Here is a 21,894-nt window from a genome sequence, read left to right on the forward strand (position 1 = left end):
GTGTTTTACTTGTAATTGTATTGTTTTATTTATTTGATGTGAGCCGTCCCGAGGCTATGTAGCAAAGGGGACGGCATATAAAAACTTTAAATAAACAAACAAACAGACAAACGACTGGAGAGAGAGCTGCGCACTTCTAACTTCTACTATCAATTAATGTACGATCTTCAGTTCTCTGGAATACAGAAATGGCTTGATGAGTTGACAAAAGAGCTTATAAGGCTGCTTGGTACCCCGGAGCTGTGAGAGAGGAAGCAAAACTGGAAATGGCTTCAGTGCAGAATAAAGGGCAACAGAGGCAGCCGCCAACGCTGCAGGCTCCTTCCCGGGGCAGAGAAAGAGGCCAAAGGAGGCATCTCCTTGCCTCTACTGAATCCACTATGCGCCACCCGGTGGATGCTTTCGGGACTGTCCCTGACCATGCGAGGTCCTCCAGAGGCCCCCTGCCGCATGTGTGCGAGGCAACACCTCGTGCATCTGCCGGGCACCACTGCAGCAAAAGGCCTAGCCCAATTTTCTTGCAGGAATTTTAGCTGGAGCACTCAAGGACACTGACGAAGCGCTTGGACAGATTCACGCAGCTACTTCGACACTGGTTTTCGCCCCCTTGGCTTATACAAAGGAGCAGGGCATCAGCTGGGACAACGAGGTGTTAATGCCTCCCAAGTTGCCTGAAAGAGGTGGCATCGGAGCCATGCCTGAAGAAGTTGTCCAGGGACCCAGAAGTTCTCAGGAACTTTAGACTTTGGACGAAGGTTCCTTGCCTCACAAGGGGCCTGAGTGGGCACTTGCCAACCAGCTCCAGATGCTCTTAGATTATCTGAATTCATTTCAGCTAGTGTCCTGGCTGGACCAAAAATCCTTGGTTGCTCAGGTATGATGACCTTAGGAGAGGCGCAAGGGGAACATGGCCGTGCTGGTTCTCCTTGACCTCCCTGCAGCTCTTGATACAGTTGACCATGCTGCCTTTCGAGGGGATTGGCTGAACTGGACTGGGGAATCCTGCATTACAGCAGTCCCAGAAGGCGGTTGCTGGGGAACCCTGTTTCACCCTACGGATTGTCCAGTAAGAAGCCAATGAGTGCTACCACGGGGAATTTTGGTGCAAGTTTTCATCAGAATGCAGATGCCACGCAGCTTTATTTCTCTTTTTCATCTTCGCCAGCGAGACTGTGGAAGTGCTAGAACAGTCCCCCACTGCAACTGGAAAAGGGCTAATAAACAGAAGCTCAATCCAGTGAAGACTCAGATGCTGTTAATGGGTGGTTCTTCTGACCAGATGGAGGGTATTCATCCTGTACTGGGCGGGGTTGTTTCCCCTGAAGGAACAGGTCAATGCAGGGGTTCTCCTGGAGCCATGGACTCTCAGGAAGCTCCACTGGCAGAGAGCTTTCTGCAACCTTTGGCTGGGAACCAGCTATGCTCATACCTGGACAAGGAAAATCTAGGTTCAATTGTTGATACTGAGATTATTACAATGTTGTTCAGGAGTTGCAGCTTGTATGAAATGTGGCAGCCAGACTGATAACACAAACCCCAAGGTCCAAACATACGACCACCAATTCTGGCCTGCTTGAAAATTTCCGAACGTGACTCAAGGTGTTGGGTTTATCCTATCACGCCTGAAGAGCAAAGCATGCAAGAACCAGCTGGCCACAGAACCACAGAAATGGGATGCGAGTGGCACAGCACCCTCCCGCTCAAGTTCACGAGCAACTGGTGCACATGGACACACTTGTGCCTCTGATACTGGGGGCAGCATGTGGCCCCCATGACTCGTAGCCATTGATAGCCTTCTCATCCATGAATTCGTTCAATTCCCTTCTAAAGCCATTCAAACTGGTGGCCGTAACAACATCCTCTGCAAGTTAATTCCACAGTTTAGTTATGTGCCTTGTAAAGAAGTACTTCCTTTCATGGGGCCCCACACCAATCCGCTTCATAGGATGAGCCTGAGTTCTAGCACTACAGGAGAAACTACGGAGAAAAGGTCTCCTGAACACCTTCTCTACACCACGCGTAATTCTTTGATGCCACCTTTACTCGCCTTTTTCCTAAATGAGACAATCTCAGCTATTGTAACTTTTCCACACAGGCGAGTTGCTTGAAGCCCTTGATCATTCTAGCTGCCCTTTTCTGACCTTTTGCCAACTCTACAAAAGTGTTTTTGTAAGTGTGACAACCCAGAACTATACACATATTCTAAGAGGCATTAAACCATGCATTTGTGCAAGGGCAAATGATGATGGCAGTTTTATTTCCAATTTCCTTCCCGCTCTGCCTTCTTCAGAGCAGCCTCTCCTCTTATTCCATGACTGCTAATTAGAAACCCAGCTGCTTATGTATCTAATGATCAACTCTCCACTACCTTGAGCTCCCCACCCCACAAAGTGTGAGAGGATATCTGCTCGTCTTCCAAGGAATCATTCCCCTCCTTTCTCAAGTCCTGGCTGTCCAGAACGGCAGGGGACCTTCCACCCAGGAACGGGGACTGGGCTGCTTGGTTCCCAAGGAATCCGTAGGCAACCTCTCTGCTTCTCTGAGGTTCTCCAGGTCAGCAGCTTTGGCTTGAAGGGAACAAGCTTGTTCCTTGAGAACACGGAGGTCACTGCACTAAGCACACACCTACGACTTTTGTCCAGCTGGTGGACAGTCATTTGTGAAGCTCTCAGTGCAACACTCTGGATAACCCCCACACTTCCACTGGCTTTCTAGCTTTGGCACTGGGTTGTTTCTGTGCTGTTGAATCGGTATTATTGGGTTTGTTTTGTTTTCGTTTTGTTTGTTGAGCACTAGCAGAAGGTGGGGAACTCACCATTGGTTATTAACATACAATTAACAGTTGGCTGCTATAAAAAGGGAAAGCAGGCTTCTCTGTCTGGCCTCCTCATCCTGTTTCAAGCTCACACGGCTGCTTCCCTCATTTGCGTGCTGAGGCTCTGTTCTTTGGCTCGACCTGCTATATCACTGGGCTCTTGGCCCTACCGGCTTAGGACCGTAACATCTGTGGGATCGCCTCTCCCAGTGCAGCCATTATCAGCATCTGAGATCCTCCGAGTGTCACCTGCAGGGGAGGCTTGGAGGGGGACACCAAGAGAGAGGGACTTCTCTGTGGTACCCCCCCCCCACGGAAAGATCTCCCCACTGGATGGGACATCAACAGCATCTTCTTTTTAGCACCAGGTTAAGGCAGTCCTTTGCTACCAGGCAACTGATGTGATTCTAATATCAATTGTTTTATCAGGTCTGGTAACTCATTGTTACTGTTTTTAGCTGTTAATTTGTTTTTTTTTTTTAAATTGCATGTTATTTTCCAGACAGCTTTGACTAATGGGCAGTATGGCAATAAAGTAGCAAAAACAACCCAGGAATGCCCCCGTTGCTGGGTTGTTTTGTGATGTGCAAACCCAGGTTGTTTTTATGTGTTTAATAACCTGGTTACCTCAGTGATTGTCCATGGCCTGCCTGTTGGTGGGTTAACTCTGCATTGTTTAACCCATAAACAACCCAGCCTGAGTTTGCATCTCACGAAACAATGCAGCAACAGGGATCTTGGGTTGCTAACTGAAAGGGAAAACAACAACACTACAAGTGGCACACTCTGTTCGTCTCCACAATTCTTGGGATAAGCAACTCAGGCATGTGAACTGGGCAGGGAAGCTTATGATTCAAGGACTGACGTGGGAAAGCAAAACTGGAGACAAAGACGGTACATCAGGATGGCAGGCAAACGTGTTTGGATGCATGTGCAGCTCAGGGTGTGTCTCCATCACAAGTGTGCCAATGCCCCAGGAGTGTAATTAGCATTCAAACGAGGGCACGGTTTGCACTTCCCCAAGGAACAGTCACACCTCAATTAAGATTTCGCTAACACAGGATCACCCAGGTTAAACTACTGCTCTCAGGGGAGCAATGCGGACACCCGCAGAAGGTGACTTCATCGCTTCTTTGTAATGTACCTGCCTCGACAGTGGGGCTGGGTTTTCTCCCTTCTGCTCAGGCAGGTAAGCGGTGATGGGCTCATTCGAAAGAGAAAGACGAGAGCAAACCCTCCCAAACCTGTCCCAATAAAATTGCGTGTGGCCTTACATGCCGATCTTCCAGCCAAGGACAAAGGAACAGATTCCCTCACTCCACCCCATTCCTTAGTCAGGTCCTGTTCTGGCCTGGAGGAGAAAGCAGCCCACGGAAGCATCGGCCTCATGCCCTGGCAACCCGACGGGCGCTCGGCAGTGGCGTTACTCCTCCCCGGAAAAATCTAGAGGGGGAGCAGAGAGCGATGTCTGCGTCAGAAGGCAGCCCCGACCCAGCCACACGCTTGTCCGGAATGCTGCCTATTATTTTTTCCTCCTCCTCATTATTATATGTTGCCCTTGGCTAGCTACAGGGAGCATGACTCGCTTGCTGCAGCAGCTTCCCTGGCTGCCTGTCTGTTTCCAGGAAGAATTCAAGGCACTGCTGATGACCTACACAATTCTATACGGACGGGGGAAAGACTGCCTGAAAAACTCTCCTCTTAGGAGCCTGCCCAGTTCCCAGCATCTTCTGCGGAGGACCTCCTTCCAAGGCCGCTGACTTGGCCGCCACTCTCCGTGCTGGAGCTCCCCCCTGCTAGGTTCGTGTCCTCTGCACTTGCCTTCTGTGGCAGCCCATGGAGGTCTTTGGCCTGCTAGTGGACTTGCTACATGGGAGGCTGCACTTGTTCTGTAACTGCTCGATTTTATTGTTTTTAATGTATTGTTTTGGTGTCGCTGTAAGCCACCTTGTGCCATTCTTGGTAGAAGGGTGGGGTACCAAAGAGAAGGAAGGAAGGAAGGAAGGAAGGAAGGAAGGAAGGAAGGAAGGAAGGACTGTTGATATCAGACATTATAGCTTGATGAGGTACTTTCCCCAAGTCAGGCAATTATATTCCAGTCTGCCAATTATATTAATCTGCCAATTCCCACCTGTACATTGAGCAATGGGCAAGTAAGCCAACATATCGCCTCCAGCAGTGGCTTCCAATGTCACCAATCACTGCGTCCTTCAGGACCACCTGACTAGGTGGCGACCTTTTGAGTGATTCCAGGGATTCCTTCCTGCAGAGGCTGCTTCCAAAAAAGGTGCTGGGGAACTTCCAGTTCAGCATCTCGCACATTATCCTTATCTCATGGGATAATGCGGGCATTATCAAGGCAAAGCTTCTCGGTCAGTACAAAGAATGGTGTTCCATCCTCTTTGAAAAATTAACTTCATGCTCAGAGGGTCATTCTGGATCCTTGATCAGGGATGCCCCATTTAAGCAGTGGCAAGGCGTGCTTTTGCCCAGCTGAGGCCAGTATTATTCAACTTCACCTGTTTCTTGAGGTTTCAGAACACGCCATGGTCACACCTGTTCTGTTACCTCTTATTTAGACCATTACGGTTAATTACATTACTGGGCTGACTTGTTCTTCTCTCCTGCTCTTTTTGCTATATAAATGTTTTAAACTGACCATGCTTTAGTTGATTTTTTATATGCTCTCACCTAGCCTTTTGTTTATTAGTTTATTACATACCTTGAGGGTTATTTTATTTTGTTTATTTTTTGTTAGTCACCTTGGAAAAACAGGGCATGAATGTAACAAATATTTACACACACACACACACTCCTTTCATTTGTTCCAGTGTGCCTTGTTTACAAAAATTCCCAAAGGTATTGACCCAACCCAAATCAAATAAAGCAGCTAAAACCATGTCAGCCTTACTGCCTACCAATAAATCAGATCATGGTATACACAAAAGCCTGGGGGAACAAACAGTTGATCCATGTATACGTCAGAAGAAAGGCAGTTCTTGTGCTAGGCAGGCATGACAACGAAGAAAGCTTATCTCCTGTGTGCACTTCCCATGCCTCGGGCACCGAGTCGGTGGGGCTGATGCTGGTGCGTGCTGTTGATGCGAGAGATGGCTGACTGGCCATTGGGAGAACCCCCCCCCCCCACAAATAGCATGCCTGGAGCCCCCTCTGTAGTGGCAGAGTGTGAAAACACCCCCACCCTTACCCATGCTGCTGTTCTAGTGTGGTTTTGCCCTGTTTCCACATATATGTATGTGGTGGCCATGCAAGGACTAAAGCAACGAATGCCATCACATCAAGGGCGGCCCCAAAGGAAGCTACATATGGGAGGAGCAATCTTTAAGATCTCCTGGTCCTACGTCCTTTAGGGTTTTGAACGGAAGAAACCATCACTTTGAACAGGGATCAGAAACAAATTAGCAAGAAAGCAGAGACTGAATCATATTGGCATTATATATAATCTCAATCCAATCAAAATTCTAGCAACTGTATTTCAGACCAACAGGATCTTGTAAGCAGTATTCAAAAGGCTCCCCTACATTGTTTCAGAATAACAGTTAACATTTCAAAAATCATTAACCATTTTATACTTTATCATATCCATATTATCTTACCTTATCAACATTACTTTTATTAACTTATCAATATTAGGTAAAGTTTCTATTAATTATGAACAGTTCAGTAGACAGTTCTTCCTTTTGGCTTTTATCCTGGAATACTAAAAAGAAGTGAAAAGAATGGATGCAAGCCAGCAGCAACAGTTCCAAAAGTGGAATTGTAAAGGCCACCCTGATGACAAAAACTACTTTCACAGTGACATTCCTGACGCTATGCTTGGTAACATTATTCGACCGTCGGGTGGTCATCCGATGGGTGAAGTATCCAGCATACCAACCCTAAAGGATGTATGTACGTCCCCACCAGCCGAAGAACTGTCATCTGCGGAGTAGGCCTTTGTTAAAGACAAGGATTTTGGTTTGCTGAAATAAAGCTGCCAGCAGATCTCTTTTCCTCCCTGCCTCTTCCCTTTGTTTCATCCAGCGATGACCAACCACATCCTCTGCACACAGCCTCTCCAACAGAAGACTCCTGCCAACGCAAGCAGCCTCCATTTCAAGCAAGTGCTATTAAAAGACAGGCACAGCAGGGCTCACAGGACATTGTACAGCTGACATCAAACACATCGCAGGCTGCAAGTAGGAAGCGGAAGGCTGAGCTTCCTGTCCATAAGCAACATCTGTAAAATAATCTCCAGCTATATATAGAATGTAAGGAAGTTAAATCGTAGCCTCCAAATAATATTTAGCTGCCAGGTATAGTCATGTATTTTCTCCCTTGAAAATCCAGTAAAGTTTCTAGCACCAAATTCAGTGGGGTGGCCCATGCACAGCTGCAAATTATTCATCAACTCTCTTTGGCCGTCCACAAGTGCAAACTTGTTAAGCATGAGAGGAGTGATAATACATAGATCCTACCGAAATAAATTGCACCATCTGTGAAAATGTATTTTAGCCAGTCATGTATTGTAACCAATGTGATCCCAAATATTATGAATAAAGTTAATATTGCTTTATAATGTTGAGGAATGCATCTTATCAGAGCTTAAAAATGAAAAAAATATATTTTGTATTCATAATTATGATGTGTCTTTGCTTGCATAAATATCAATAATCTTTCATCTAAAAAATTCTCCTCCTGATTTCGTGCCTAACTTCTATTTCTGCATCTATGCAGGGGTGGGAGGAATCTAAAAAATCTGGTGTCAATGCACTCATCCATTAGCAATTTAGAGGTTCGAGAAATTCTAAAGTCGGTCCTCTAGGATTATAGGAAGCGTAACTGGATTCCAAATGTAGAGTCCACCCTCAGCACCTTGACCCAGACAACTGGGTGAATGTTTGAATGATTATATTTTACATGCAGCAAAGGGCTCAAAATAACTGCATACATTCTAACCTTCTATCTCAATAAAGAGCTACTATTTCCACTAAAAGATACTCCTAAATTGCTACCATAGTGAATCCATCGGAGTAACTGATAAGTAATGCTGATGCCTGTAACTCTTCCTTTGCCAGAATTTGTTGAACCTCACACCTGCCGCTTTCAGTTTTGGCCCACAATAATGCGCGGTGAGGATCAACTGATTATTCTGAAGCACCGTCCCAGGGTCATTCGCGCCACCTTGGATCACATGGGCATAATTTCCCAAAGCATATGGCATGCCAGGAAAGTCACTGGCTCTTACCTTCTCCGTTGATGAATGAGGCCTACCTTCCCTTTCCACAGCGCATGTGCCTGTGGCTTACATGCTGCTCAATACCAGCTGGTCCCAAAACTCAACCCCAGGATAACTGTGACCTTATTAACAGCACACAAGTTAGCAGGTGCCTTGAGGCAAGGGGTTAGATGCAGCACTTAGACCTGCTCATTAGACACGATGAGAGACCCTTACAGGATGCTATGCGGCAGGTTGTGTCCTCTTGGGGTTGCTACCTGAGCGACGGACTAAAGGGGCTGACAGAATTCTTTCCCCCTAAAAGTGAATGGTAAGATTTGGGAGAAGATGCAAGACGGTTCCCACCCAGACAGAGAGTTCCATCCAGAGAGTCTGTGACAGGAAAAGCAGGGCAGTTATAATGTGCAACAGGAGAAGATGCTCACACACTGACTCACGGCCAGGTGGACTCCCTTAGCATCCTTCTGCCTTTCTGAGCTGCTCTACCTCTTGCCCAGGAAGATGCATGTCTGCAAATATCCCTGGAAAAACCTCTCCCAGCCACCCAAATTATGTAAGCCCCTGTCCAAGCAGTGATATTTCTCCCTCTCCAGCATTAGCTGCTTACGACAAGAGCCTGCCCAAAGCAGCAAATAGTCATCATTATATTAAAAAAACAACAACAAAGATGGGGAAGGATGCAGACTGGAGATTTTTCAGGATAAATTAATGACATGGATACAAAGACTAGAAGTAAAATACACATTCACTGATCTCTGCTGGCCATTTTGAGTAGGTACACCACCTCAAGTTGTTGGTAAGAAAAAGACGGGATATAAATCTAATAAATACAGAACCAGAAAGCAAGATTTCTTTTTTTCAAATCATGGTTGCATAAATGTTAGAGAGAAAGAATATGAAGGAGGCTAAATATTGGTGCAAACAGGGCAGCGGTTATTATGCTACAGTCCCTGTATAGTAACAGACAGACTCCCCTTCTTAGCACTCAGCAGGAAAAAACAGCTGAGATCATTTTCCTTCGGGGGAGAGCGCCTCAGAAGGAGTCTGCCCTGCTTACTTGGGAGTAGGTCCACAGTTAGGGTAGACTCTCAGTTAACGGACACGCGTGGGGATTGGTAGATACTAGAGAAAGGTAGTTTCTGGTTGCTTGAGAGTTACTATTAAAAATAGGCCAACTAATACTATACCCCATTCTATACCGTACCATAAACTCTGTATCTTCTGCCTGAAGGTAAGCATTAGGAGCTTACACTTACTTGGGACCTGTTTTCGGCATACTTGGAGTTGGGAGAACACAAAATTTGAATAACAATAGGTCCCAACCAACAGTTATGTTTATATACAGGGAGAGGTCACCATGTGGGCTTACTCAAGGTATGGCACGCCAAGTTTAAACTTACATTTCCACTGGAATTGATTTTAATTTTTATTTAAAGTATTATTTCTTCTTTATTTTTGCCAGTTGTTTGAATTCCGGTTAACAGAGAGCCTATTGTACTCTGAATACACCTGCAGCTGCTTGGTGCTTGGAATACGGCTTGCTGAGGGTTTCATTCCTGCTCGCTTCTAAATAAGCACAACAAGTCTCATCCACGTAGGCCTAAAACTGGCGATCACGTTTTGGCTCCGGTGACTTCGCTTTTGGCCCACCCAAAGATGAGACTTGTGCCTTGACAGCTTTGCCAGATTGGAATTCAGGCCTTGGCATGAAAAACGTCTCCTGCTCCCGTCACAGACCAATAACCGTATCACTTTCCGAATCTATTGTTTGACTGTAAAATCAAGCGGAAGTAAAATTGAAATGGCATAGCATTTTTTTGAAAGTACAGGTTAGTCTCTCTCGGTGCAGCAAACCCACCCCTTTCCCCATGATTGCTGCTGTATGCATTTTAAAGAGAAAAGCGTGGATTTGTACTGCCTGCAGCCTTTAGAACTGAAACGGTTTTCTGCACTTGGTACATCCCCTCTGTTATCAAAGTACCAAATGCAGCACAAGACGTTGGTTTCAGTAACTATAAACCTGATTTTTCTTCTAAAAGGGAGGCTGCTTCTGACAAACTTTAAAGGGTACAAAAGGAGTCACTACTCAGAAAGAGTCAAAGCATTTCAATGTTGTCAGTAGAGAGAGAAAGAACGCTGACGACTTCACATGGCAACAGTGCCTGTGTTTCGGGGGGTAAGAATTTTTTGAGGGTTGCTCAGAATACATCGGTGTATTCCTGGCAAGGTTATGAGATATTCAAAACAGAACAGCTGCCAAGTTCCAAACTGTAATGCTGAAAGAACCGAATGGAACGGCAGCCTCTGGCTATGCCTGCGACCTCATGCGTCACTGCCATGCCAGACATTTTATTGTTCAATGTTCCAAACTGTTGTGTTAATGGAAAATGAACTCATCGGGTACAAAGCCACCGGGAACACCAACGAGACCATTAGGAGAGAGTCCAGAAGATGCCGACGCCAACTTCAATAGAAGCTCCACTTTGTTCGGGTTATAGTCCTTTATCTACTTACATGAGAGTAAGCCCCACTGAATCCAGCTGGACTTCCTTTTGTTTAGGCCTGCACAGAATTGCTCTGTTAACTATGGGAATTCACCATCAGCATTTGTCCTGAAACCATCAAACAACTGGACACATCTCTGAACCGGGGCACCCCCTCACTCCCAAGCAGAAGTCATCCTCTTTCACTGTCCAGTGCAGGAATTCCATGCACCTCCCATCTCAAGTCCATGTCTTATTTCTTCCCTCAGCTCCCCAGAGCCATATAAATTTTCTGTGTCTCTCCATCCTTTTGGAATATATGGACATTGCTCTAACACATAAGGTTATATCAAGAATCAGTATGGCAACGGTCCTGCATCTATAACTCACTCCATAATTCTGGTGGAGATGTTTTGCGTTGTCTTTCATCTTTTTTCACTCAGGGTCTAGGCACTGCTAGGCCCATGAGCAGGAACAGACCATGATACTAGTGGTTTACCACCAAACAAGAAAGCAAGGAGTCAATGGTGCACATGAAAATAAGAACATACATGCCCCAGAATCATTTCAGGTCCATTCATGTACAGCCAGACAATGTTTTTCCACATTATCACCATCTGATTTTGCATTATATATTTGAAACACCCACACACAATGTAAACTGTTTATAAAACTATTAATATTCAGGATAAATAAAGCTGCACTCCCAAGACTGGGAGATCTTAATGGCTCACTCGGTCCTAGAAGTTTCAAATTGCTTGTTACATATATGCAACCCTGCCTAACAATAGATGTTTTAATTTGAAATTGCAAGTATTATTTTCTCAGTACTGAGTACAACCTTCCAGTAGTAAGCCTGCAAGGAACCAGGAAAGGGAGATCAAAGAAACAGAGGTAGAAAAAAGGTTTCTTTAGCTTCGGATGGTAATTCAGCACCTGTAATCCAAACAGCTCTGCTCACCCAGAGGTCATGCTGGAGCTGTTTTACCCAAGGTCCCTTAAACTGTGACACGTGAGATCAAATCTTTGTAGGCTCCCCAACAGGAAATGACCACCATGCACCTGCAGTGGAAAAAAAATAGAGGAGGAGCAGATGCTGGGAATTTGCTGCTCTTCACAGCAGCCAACACCAGCTGGATGGACAATTTAAGTCAGCTCCTGATGTTCCACAATTAAGTATTTTTCTATGGTTATCGCTTAGTCCTAATTCTAATTACAGAGGATCAGATAGCTTGGCTTGGGCACTTACCAGCAGACAAAACGGATATATATACTTGAGTTAGTAACTTTTATTCCAGTTCCTCTTTGCCTCCACAAAAATAGCCATATCAAATTCTGCAAACATTCTGATCAAGATGTTTATTGAACATTACCAAAGATAATTGGAGCATCTAAGAAAGTTACAGGTGAACAAGCCACGTGTATCTTGCCAGTACATGCATGTAGGTTCTTCTACAGGGGCTTGCTGCATAGTCTCCAGGTTGCATCCCTGCTTGTGTGTTCTGGAACCGTTGCCTGCGTGCACTTTTGGTTGCCGCTTTCTGCTTCTGGAACATCTGGCGGTGAACTGTGACGGCCTTGGCACCACCTGCCAGTTCCAGCCTCACAAATCCCCAGCCACACCCACTTGTGGAGAGAAATGTCCTTTTCATCGGTGAGCTTAGAGGAAATTCAAAACTGATATACTGAGCTAGATTTAAGAAGGATGTTTGACAAAAAAACCCTTTTCATAAACACTGGAATTTAGTTCTTAGAGACTGGGTTCTGTTTATGAGAGAACTGGGTTCTTTTCTACCTGTTTGAGGTTCTTTTCTATCTTATAGAACTATGCAGGCTACTAAATATAAGAACTGATGCAATATTGTGTAACTATTAGAATAAAAGTTGGCATACCAGTACTGAAATTTTATTTCTTCCTCCTAGTTACAATCCAGACATAAGCAGGTTTAGATTTCAGTAGCTCCAAGGCAGTTGAACCACAGATAAGCACAAACTACAACTAAATAATTGCAAACCTTGCAATTGAAAAGAAACCCAGAGAGAGTCCCCTGGGTGTACAATCAGAGGAACATTTATAGTTTATTTGGACATGCGGGAAATACATGCAGAATGTAGGCAGCCCCCAAATGGATGAGGAAGACGGCCAGTGCAGGATGTTTTCATAACCCATCAATTACGCAGGATAGTTTGGAGGAGTGGCGGATTGTGCGCTAGAGGCACACGAGAGTAAAACAGTAGGGCTGAATGGATGAAAACACACAACACAAAAGGAAGAACTTTCAGGACAGGCAGACATTAGTCTATCCTGGGGGAGACAAGACGAACACGATGGTTTTCTGATCAGATCAGAATCCCACCTCAGATCTAAAGCTCTTCTTACAACAACAAGCTTTCAGCAGCTGTATCATGGCTCATTTTGTCCTAACACTATGAAGTCTAAAATTAAAACTTGAAGTAGGGAGGGGGAACTAAGAAGCGGGCTTCAGGGTCCTTCTATGTATCGTTCGCTCCAGTTAGTGCGAAACACTTTCTAGCCTCTCCTTCCGAAAGCGGTGTGACAGTTTTCGCACTCCTGTCCAGAGAACACAGGCCAAAGGACGCTCAGCTGGCCCGAAAGTACTGTGAGATGCCTTGGAACTGGAGGCTGCCAGTGTGCTTGGGAGGGTTCCAGGCTGTGCATCACTGCCCAGCTATGCACGCACTGGTAATTCCCACAGACCGGCCACATGACTGAGCGAAGGCCAAAGCGCCACAGAAACCCTGCGTCAGTGTCTGGAGGAGACTGTTATCGAGGCCTGGGAAAATTGTCCTGTACTAAAACCACCCAGTGTAAGATCTCTAATATGAAAACAGGAAACGGAAGGGAGAGGGGAGAAGGGAATCTTCAGTCTGGATTCTGATCATCAGAAGCAAAATACTGTTCCGGCACAGCATGTAAAACAGCATTAATTTTTTGCAGCTTCCAGCTTTGCTAAAATATTATCAGGCCCATGCCTATGCTATAATACTCTGCAAATGAAAGGAGGCATCACTCCCCACGAAGGCCTGGCAGCTGCAGCAGACTCTGGGACTAATCCTGCAACTACCAGGGCTATCATTCTGCTCTTGACCAGCAGGAGGAGTCAGGAAGCTGCCCAGATCCTGACAGGCCCTTTACAAAGTTCCACCGATCACACACCCCTTTCTGGCTCATAGGCACCCCGAGAAGGCCACTCACAGCATCTACAACACCATATTATTGTTGGAAGGTTCTTCCCAGAGGCTGCACTTGCTCTTTACTCTTTCAGGTGATCAAATATTGCTCGAGGATGCTGGAATTTAGAGTCATTTCCCCTGCATGGCTGGCAATGACTGCAAAGTTCTCTGTGACTTCAGAGACTTGCAAAGCCAACAGCAATTAGAGACTGCAATTAGAAAAGCCCTGGATCAGTCTTTGCCACCTGGTATATTCCAGATGTGTTGGTCTATTTATGATGGCTGGGGTTGCTGAGACCTGCAGCACAGACCATCTGGAGGGCGGGTTGTGTTCTGGACTGCAGCCTCCATCAGTCCTAGCCAGCAAAGTCAACGGTGAGAGATAAAGTGGGTCAAAACATCAGGAGGACCACGAATTCCCCACCCTGACCTAAACCTACATTTCAGTAGCTTCAATTGATCGGCTTTTTGTCCTGCACCATGGAATATGATGAGCAGTTCTTTCCTAATATCTTAAAACTGGGTCACTGTATCTAGCTCTGCAAGCCATTTCTCATGGAACTTGCCTGACAGGCCCTTTATCATTCACGCGTGGCCTTCCCAAATCACAGGCAAAGAGCTTCTTGGAGCTGCGGCACACACTGTACTGAAACAGCGCACAAACGACGCAAGTCGAGAATCAACCCGGCCTGTGTCAACATTTCCCATTAAGATTCCCCAATAATACAAGGTTTTTTTCAGTGAAAACATGTGACAGGCAGCTATTTTAGGAACAGTTCTTCTCCCAAAATATACTTCCTGGAACTGTCAACATAAATCCAGCCTAGAAGTGAGTCAAGAGAAAAATGAGTTTACCCTGGGGAAAGAAACTTGACTTCCTTTATACAATTACCTGGTGTTCTGTCACCACCTTGACATGTTTTTCCAGTTGTGTTTGCTCAACAAAAATTAAGCAGCTGCATCCAAGACACTTTTGGCAAAACGACTGCAGAAAACATGGAGGGGAAGGGCCATGCCTCACTGCAGAGCACAGACTTTGCAAGCAGAAGGTCGCCGGTTTCACCCCCAGCTTCTTCAGGTAGGGCTGGAAAAATTCCTGCTGGGACCCTGGGCACCCACCCCCCGTCAGTGGTAACAATACAATCACCTGCTTCAGTGTAAAACAGCTTCCTATGTTCCCATGGAGCCAGATAAATATAAAGATGAGCCATAGTTAGATGCTAAATGTCAGAACATGCAGGATTCATTATTCAGTTATGCAGCCTTTGGTGTTTAAAAAAGAGGAAGCAGCAAACCTGTCGTCATCTCTGGAAGACAGACAGAACAGCCATGGGCAACAGCAGCTCCCGAAAAGTATTTTCTGCAGATATGTCATGCAGGAAAATTTCACTGAAATTACTCCACCCTGTCTTGACCCATTTAACAATGGACCAGATTTCCTTCTCTCTTGAAACTGGACATTTTTCCAGAGCTATATATATTCAGTTTATCTAAGGTGTTTACTTCAAAATTGTCTAAACTATCCTTCATCCAAAAGGGATCCCAAAAGGGTCCTTGCAAACTGAATGGAGTATCTGCTTACTTTAATTGCTAGACACAGCAATTAAAACTACATAATCCCAAAGTCTTTGGTCCCGCTCCCAGCATACCTCCTGACCACAAAGACCCCTGTTACACACACTCACTATTTCCTAAATTGAGACCGACAAAGGACTCTTTGACCCCTTCTCTTCAGCAACTTTGAAAGTGCCCTTTCCTTATGATGCACTTTAGTGCCTTGGGAAATAACATACAACTATGTCCTTTAAAAGAACGACATTACTAGACCGTCTGTTGCTGTTCCCTGAAAAAAGGGAACGTTAAAGATCCCTTTGCTCATGCCTTATATGAGGGTCAGTTGAAAATACGGCCATCGTAAAGAGAAGGAAGCTGCAGTCCAGAGTGACACAGCCTGCGTTAAACATTGGTTCTCCCTGCACAGATACAGGCAAACAAGATTGTCAGAATGCTCCCTATTAAAGCAGCCTCTGAAAGGGCTTTCGTGAGTTTGAAACATAGTGATTGTGCCTACTATTTAGGTTGTGTTCCAGTGTTTCTCCAGAGGAGAACTGACATCGGATAACCTGAGAAACACTAATTTCTCAGCCCACACGTATAGGCAATTTTCTGAACTGTTCTGCATAGCAATGGTGGTGCATTCCGTTTTACTTGTTTTTAAGAGGAAAAAGAAGGTGCTGTCATACACCAACTACATGAAAGCAAATTCCTCACAACCCTTGAGAATGTGTGGGGAAAATTAGGAATGACGTAAGCAGCAGTGGTGACTATCACAGAGAAGAATGCCTTAGAGAAGACTAAAAACTTGACCTGACTGTAAGAAGAAAAAGGGTTATGGGAGGCAGAATTGATGAGACAAGGGATTCCAAGCATATCCGTAACTCCTGTTGCGGAGGGGAGTCCCTGTGGACAGAGGAAGGAAGGGATGCTCCTTTGAAATTGGGCAATGATAAACATGGTGGCACCACAGTGGAATGACTTGCAACATGTCTGAACATTTGTAGAAAGCTTGACGTCTTTAGGCACAGGGAAAAGGAAGCATGCCTGATATTTTGATATAAGCAGAAGCATTCTCCAAGAGGCAAGGGGGGTGCAAACGGCATACAAATTATGCAGACCAGGGCAAGTCCCAGGCATGTAGTGAAATGCGTGACGTTAGCACCCAAGCAGTGCTGCAGAGCATTACACACAGTATCTGGTATTCTAGTAATCTGGGTCTGTTCTCAAACCTTATTCAAGTATGTTAAACATGTATCATTTATCATTGCCATAGTAAGAAGTATGTGTATCCATACTGATGAAAGAGTACAGTGTCACAGTCAAAAAGTTGCCACTGCTGAATGCTAATTGTTGTTACATCAGACACAATAAACTGTGGGCACATCATACAGACCTAAAAACAAAGAGGTGCATTATAACATGCACTACCACAAAGTATGAAGAATCTAAATGGCTTTTTAAAGCACTAGAAAAAATAATAGAGAATAACCCTACAAATGACTCCACATCAAGTACCTCTGTCTTTCCAAGTGGAGTTAAGTATTAACCGCCAGAAACCATCATCCTGGTACCCTGATTGCAGAAAACCAGCGTCCCCCAGATGGCTGCTCTGGAAGCAGAATACTGGAGTAGATGAACGTGAGAGCCAGTGCAGAGCACTGGTTAGTTTTGGGTCAGGATTTTGGAGATCCACAATTTATTCCCCACCTGGCTATGAAGTCCAGTAACACTGACTCTCAGCCTAACCCACTTCACAGAGTTGTTCTGAGGATAAAATAAACTGCGTGAGAACCACGGGTCCCTTGGGCACCTTCATAAGGCAGAATGGCGTTATGTAAATATGGTATAATAAACCAACCAACCAATTTTTAAGTTCCTGCAGCTGAGTCCTTGCGAGTCTGTAGTTCTCTTGAACTTGGAATCTAATCTTCTTTGAAACAATGTTGAGCCAATTATGTTTTTTGTTCTTTCTTGTCTCGATGCAATATGTAGAATATATTTAATTTGATACTGATTCTAGGTTAAATATATACAGGAGGTATACAGGATTGTTTTCTTTTTAATTTTATCTCTGCCTGACTATATTTGATTTGTATTACAGAGGGTGACACACAGCTTCCCCTCATTCTTTCTTTTTTAAACAAATTCATTAAGAAATGTTTAAAATACCATTTCATTTGCTTTCTTGAAAAAATGTACAGGGAAATTAATTTAAGACAACCACAATTAAATGCGCTGCTAAATATATTTAGGCAAGTGGTTGGAAACTGGTTCCATTCCCAGCATTGCCGCATATGTGTGTATGTGCGTGAGTGCGTGTGTGAGCGAGAGAGAGAGAGAATATAATATAGGACGGGAGCGTCTTTGCATGTTTTAGCTGAGAATTAATTCATGCTTTTCTCACTGAGGCACTTGGTAGAGGTATCCAACTGCTGTTCAAGAGTTCTTGTCATGCAGTTGTTTTCAAATGCAAACAAACATAAAACAATCTAGGAGTAATAATCAGAGCACAGCACACAGAAATCATGCTAATTTTTAAACTTTTTACTTATTAGGTTTGTATCCTGCCTTTTTCCTTTGCTAAAGAACTCAAAGCAGCTTCTACCATTCCCCTCCTCCTCCTCCTCTCAGTCTTACCCCTACAACAACAACCCTGTGAGGTAGGTTGGGCTGAGAGTCTGTGACTGGCCCAAAGTCACCCAGTTGGCTCCATGGCTGAGCGGGGACTAGAACCCAGATCTCCTGAGTCCCAGTCCCACGCTCTTAACCGCTGCACCACGCTGGCTCTCTATGTGGAAAGCAAAGGAAGTTGTCTCCTATATATTTCCTCGGGCACCTTTCAAAAAAGTCACGCCAGCTATGGCATGCTGTTCAAGTAGTGGCTTGGATTTGCAATGTTCTGGAAAGACGTTCACTGCTGAGAAATGACTCAGGGACTAACAGCTACCCACCCTCTGTAGCTAAGGGCTAATACAAATTTCATAGATCAAGGGGCCTCAAGGCAAGGATCTTTCTTATACTATCTGATCAAGGTAAGTTTAATATCTGCCAACTCCTAACGCCCCCCCCCCGCCCCCCGTAATTGCACTTGGAAAACAGACTTTACACTTCAGCCCAGCTAGCCAATGCAACTTTGCCATGCAGACACTGTTACAGCTTTCAGGAAAACTAAAAGCAGAAAACAAATACATAATCAATACAGAGAGAGTTTAAAGCAAAAAATTTAAAAAAGAAAACACCTCTCAGCCTTTCCCTCAAAATAAGTGCATTCAATTTTGAGATAATTCCTCTGCTCCAAGCCTGCAAAAAGCCAGTTGAGGGCAGCGCACTGAAGCTTCAAACCTCAGCCATGACTAAAGACTAAAGTTAGAAATGGGAAAGTAACCTCAGAAGTGGTTCGGGGGGCAGGGGGGGAGCGAACACTACAAATTAGTCTTTACCAGGATGCTGAAAAGAATCTGAAGCTGGCAAAGGGCACCATGTGCCGGCTCCACATTCTCCATCTCCAGGGATTTTTCACTGTGCTAATTGCCTCTATTAAATGTTAGGAGAGCAACTCAAATAGAAGGCAAACAGGAAACCTACTGGAGCCCAACCAAAAACTACACGCTTGGCATTCACGTTAAAATGGACAATGAAAAGATCTTTTAAAAGATTCGATTTGTTCCATGAGGGCACCACGGGGAACCCGGAGCGTGGGTGTACTTGCCCCACATCTAACAGCGAAGGTAGGAAGCCTTTTCAAACAGAACTGGCCCTAAAAAGTTACTCTCAAAACTTCCATCAGACTAAAACAAAGAAGAAAAGGAAAAAATGGGGCAGAGAGACTGGGAGGGGCTAAAAGCAGAGCGCAAAGGTCTTTTAATTCAGTGAGAGGCTCACTGGTCACGTTTATACCTCTCCCTTCTAACGACAAAAGAGATGTCTGTTTCCCACATATTCTGAAAAGGGAGGCCCTTCTCACCCTCTAAAAGAGATGCTAATTCTCAGCCAAGTCGTGATTTTAGGTGGGGAAAGCAGGTTCCTTGAAGAAAGGGAACCATATGAGAAACATCAGATACTTGGCCCCCACATTTTGCACACCAGACCTTGAGCAGGGAAAGTAACTTACGCAAAGGTTACTCAGACATCTAAATAAATATGTGACCACTGCACTTGGTGTTGGGCTGAGTGCACCTGCCCACCCCAGTGCTGAACGTATCGTTACCTGAGCTTTGGTGATGGCAAGGACAGGTGGCACCATGTAGCCTGCCACCTGCACACCTGGGGAAGCAGTAACAGCAGTGCCCAGTGCCATCGGCAGCACTCCTGAATGGTCCAAACCCAATGTTTACTTCTTTTGGGGCCAGATATATTCTGGGGTGTAAAGGAAAAAATCTGTTTTAAAACGGTGGAGGCAGCAACAGATGTTTTCCCCATCACTTCTTCACTGATTTTAAAAATAATGTTAAGCACAGAGAAATTTCTCCTGCTCCGGGCCTGCAGTTAATCTGTTTCACTGCATATTTGGTGTCTTAACGATGCTCACTGCTAAGTACGTCAAATGTGTCTTCTCTGACTAATAGTAAAAAATGGGTAGGTTGCACTCTTTTCCTAATCACCCATTAGCTCTGTACAGGTACACTGACCTAGGCAAGTTGGCTCTGCTGAAACAGTAACTTCAGAAATAATAAATTCTGCGTAGGCGTTGGTGTCAGGACTGAGAAAGGTGTGTGGTGCTGCCGGCTTTAAAGCATAATTAAAGAATCTCAATGCAGTCTATTCATGGTTTATTGAATTAAATGCCAAAAGCAGCAAGACAACTACATACCCTGAGAAGCTAAATAATTGACAGTTAAATGTTCCCTGTTGCAAAAAATGTTTTGAGCAAGAGCAAAAAAAGCACAGAGAAATGTTGCTTGAGTGGGATTTCATACAACACTACTACTACTAATGGAAACCTGGCACGGGGGAGGTAAAGAAGGATTTCTAAAAGACAGGGGATGTGCAGAGCGGCAGGAGTTCTCCTTTTGCCACTAATCTTGGAGCTCATTTAAGGAGCAGTCCTGCTGGATTGGCCTTTGGTCCTTCAAAGCATTTTCACGTATTTCCAGTGGCAGGTGCAGGTTTGCTCTGTGAGTGAACAGACTTGGCTTCCCCAGGTAAGTCTGCATGTACTCGTTCATTTTAGATGAACAGTAAAACACAGACATGTATGTAACTTTCGGGTCCTCAAAGTAATTCAAGTCTTTCCACGACACTTACAACTTCCCGAATCTGGTGCCCTTGAGATGTGTTGGACGACAACTCCCTTCATCCCCAGTTAGCAGGATTATTGGGGAAGATGAACGTTGTAATCCAACACATTCAGGGAGTATCACGTTAAGGAAAGCTACTTTCCAATAATCGTATAACGTTAGGTCAGTATTTTTATGTCCACATGCCAGATAAGAACCGGAAGCCGGGACAGAGTGTGCTTTGCAGAAGGCCTGTTTGTGAATGCGTGAGGGAGACAAGATTCAAATCGGGGTGTCCCTGATAAAAGACGAGATTCAAACTCAGTGTCTTATTGACAGTGCTACAGGTGCTCTTGTGTGTGTAAATACAACCATTATGCTATATATTTTTTAAAAAAATCTTAAACGGTTGCTTAAAAATAGCCATGTGAAGAGGCCGTTAGCAGTTTGCCACCGATGATGAAAAAACAGCACAAGCAAATACCAACGCTCAGTTGACTGCATAATGGCCGCTCCAAAATTTCCTAATTACATGAATTAACTACTCCATTAACGCAGCAGCCACATGAAGCCTTAGGGCTACTAATGAATCAATGGAATTTAATGCTGATACTGCTGGGTAAATGAGGAGAAGGGCAAAGGCTGGCCATATGGTGATAACTAATGAGAAGTCATCTGTGAATGGAAAGACCTACATACAGCAAGAGGTACGAGGCCCCGAGAATCAATATATTTACAGAATTCAGTGATTCAAAAAGCAATTTGGTTGTCTCCGGCCTGAAAATTCCAACTGCCGCGTTTCATTGTTCCCCACCCTCCAGGAAGGCCACTAAAAATAATCTTTATCAGGTCTCAACTGACACTGCAGGTCGTAGATGGAGCTTGCTGCCAAAAGTACGCCGCATGTTCCAGCCAGCCGCATCACCACGTGGCACATGCTACACTGGGCTCCTTGGCTGTCGTTAAAAAAGCTGTTCTTTACTGAACAAATTATCTCTTTTCCCAAAAACAAGAAGTGTATCATTAAGCAACAATCACTCAGCTGAAAATATACAACTAAACACAAACATGACCACAAAACAAGAAAAAGTACTTTTTCATTAAATGTTAGTGGACATTTTTAAATGGGCTGTTTAAAATAGCCAGATTCTTTACTGATTTCAATGAAGAAATAAGTCAGGGCTATAAAAGAGAGGCAGGTTGCTATTGTACTGATATTCAGAGTTAAGGCCCTCATGTGCGTAGCCTCTCCACAAATTTCTGTCCATTGGTGTACGGTTGGGTTGTTTTTCAAAGACGAGCAATATGGCACTTGCAGCTCTAAAAGACTTGCACCAGTAAGTTACAAAAATGTCATGCAAAAAGGAAAAAAAGCAAGAATACGTAGTC

At 44.6% G+C, this 21,894-nt stretch overlaps 1 protein-coding gene across 1 annotated transcript in view; it reads right to left on the reverse strand.

The window, feature by feature from the left end:
- RASAL2 (RAS protein activator like 2) overlaps positions 1-21,894 on the reverse strand; it is a 206,580-nt gene that overhangs the window by 154,429 nt on the left and 30,257 nt on the right. The window lies entirely within an intron of this gene.

Source organism: Varanus komodoensis, unplaced genomic scaffold (assembly GCF_004798865.1).
Source record: "Varanus komodoensis strain SLA01 unplaced genomic scaffold, ASM479886v1 scaffold34_1, whole genome shotgun sequence".
NCBI classification, from domain to species: domain Eukaryota; kingdom Metazoa; phylum Chordata; class Lepidosauria; order Squamata; family Varanidae; genus Varanus; species Varanus komodoensis.